Source organism: Triticum aestivum, unplaced genomic scaffold, assembly GCF_018294505.1.
Source record: "Triticum aestivum cultivar Chinese Spring unplaced genomic scaffold, IWGSC CS RefSeq v2.1 scaffold99796, whole genome shotgun sequence".
NCBI classification, from domain to species: domain Eukaryota; kingdom Viridiplantae; phylum Streptophyta; class Magnoliopsida; order Poales; family Poaceae; genus Triticum; species Triticum aestivum.
The window spans coordinates 16,334-18,399 of record NW_025227462.1 but is presented as its reverse complement, the minus strand read 5'-3'; positions in this window follow the sequence as shown (position 1 = coordinate 18,399).

The window sequence follows — 2,066 nt, the reverse complement described above, 5'->3', positions numbered from 1 at the left end:
TAAAGTGGTGGATCAAAAGGTATATTGTTCCATGATTGGCTCATTACTTTACCTTTGTGCATATAGACCAGATATCATGTTAAGTGTGGGAATTTGTGCACAGTTTCAAGCCGCACCTAAGGAAAGCCACTATGTGGCGGTCAAGCGAATCTTTCGATATTTGGCTCATACCCCAAACTTTGGCTTATGGTACCCAAGAGGAGCTAACTTCAACCTTATGGGCTATTCAGACTCGGATTGGGCGGGAGACAAAGTGGATAGGAAGTTAACCTCCGGAGGGTGCCAATTTCTTGGTTGCTCTTTGGTGAGTTGGTCTTCTAAGAACAAAGTTGTGTGTCTCTCTCGTCCACCGAAGCGGAGTATGTGGCCGCCGGTAGTTGTTGTGCTCAACTTCTATGGATGACGCAAACTTTAAAGGATTACAGTGTCATTTGTGACAAAGTTCCTCTTTGGTGTGACAATGAAAGTGCCATCAAGATCTCTCTCAACCCGGTGCAACACTTCAAGACGAAGCATATTGAGATTCGATATCACTTCATCCGGGATCACATTAGGCGAGGGGAGATCGAGCTCAAATATGTCAACGCTCATGATAATCTTCCAGATATTTTCACGAAGCCCTTGGATGAAGCAAGATTTCGCGAGTTAAGGCATGAGCTAAATATCATTGATTTGAGCAATGCGGTTTGAACCTTTGCACACCCCACCACACTCATCATGTTGTCTTGTTTAGATGTAGGCATGGGCATAGGGGGAGTGTTGTTCTCTCAGTGAAATCTCCCTCCCCCATTATGCATAAATTGATCATCTCTTTCACATTCGCCATTGTTGATGGTCCTTGTGCTTCAAAGACGAGTTTTGGTCATGGGCCCAAGGTTAAAATCTTCACGGTGCCATACCAATTGACTCAAACATAGGTGGCATCGGCCACCGCCCTCCTTTGAGAGGGGTGTTGTTTGCGCTTTGAGTTACTCCAAGTTGCTCTTGGTTTATTGGTTTTTCGAACTTGGAGTATCTCTTCCCTTCACTGTCCATTTGAGTCTCCGTCCCAAGCCTATCTTTATGCTTCAACCACCCTAGTCTTGCATAATCCACTCTTATTTCTGGGCTATTCTGTCTCCCTACCGGCGGTACTACGGTTCCATCTAGCTGTATTACCGCTTGAGCGGTACTACTGGGCCTCCTGCCCGGATGTAATACCTGGGTGGTACTACCGCTACCCATAGTGGTACTACCGCTTAGCGGGACGCCGAGGGGGTAAGTATCGAGCAGGGGGAGTTCTAACTCCCCCATACCCTTTGATTCTCCCTTCTCACGTCTCTCTCTCTCTCTCAGGCAACCAAGAACAGCCCCGACCGCCGCTCCGGCTGGCCGATTCTGTGCCGTCTTCAACGATTCCGACTGGTGGAATCATTCCCCACCACCTCCTCTCGCCATGGAACCCGGTATTGCCCTCGTTCGTTGCTCATATAGTTCTCTCCTTTGAATATAGGTTTCTAGGGCAATGCATGGTGGTTTCTCGATTTTTGGCTAAATCGGGGCTTGAGTAGGACGTTGAATGACTGCTAGATAGAAGGATTAAAGATTTAGAGGAGCATTTTTGAATTTGTGACCTCTGGTACTACCGGATCTGGGGGTTCCATGCGTCTGTTCCTAGAGCGGTACTACCGCTCCTGTGCAGCGGTACTACCACTCTGGTGGTACTACCGTCCTAGTTGTCCTAGTTCCGCGGTACTACCGCTCTAGTCCGCAAATTTCAGAATGCTCCCTGAGCCTTCCGTTCTCACTTTTGTTTCTCCCTGGCTTATGCATCGTTTGTATTCATGCTTTCCCTTGCGGTTTTGTGCCTCTCTAGGTGGTAGTAGCTCCAAGGTTCGTCGCAAGAATGTGAATCCCCCATCCAAGCGTGGGTGCACCTATCATGCTAGAGTTGTGTATTCCTAAGATGAAGAAGAGGTTGCCCCCACACGGTTGCTTGCTCGTTGTCAGGCTGCCAGGAACAAGGGCAAATCAAATGTCATGTCAACCGCTGCTTGCAAGAAGAAGAAGGAACCAGTCAAGATGGC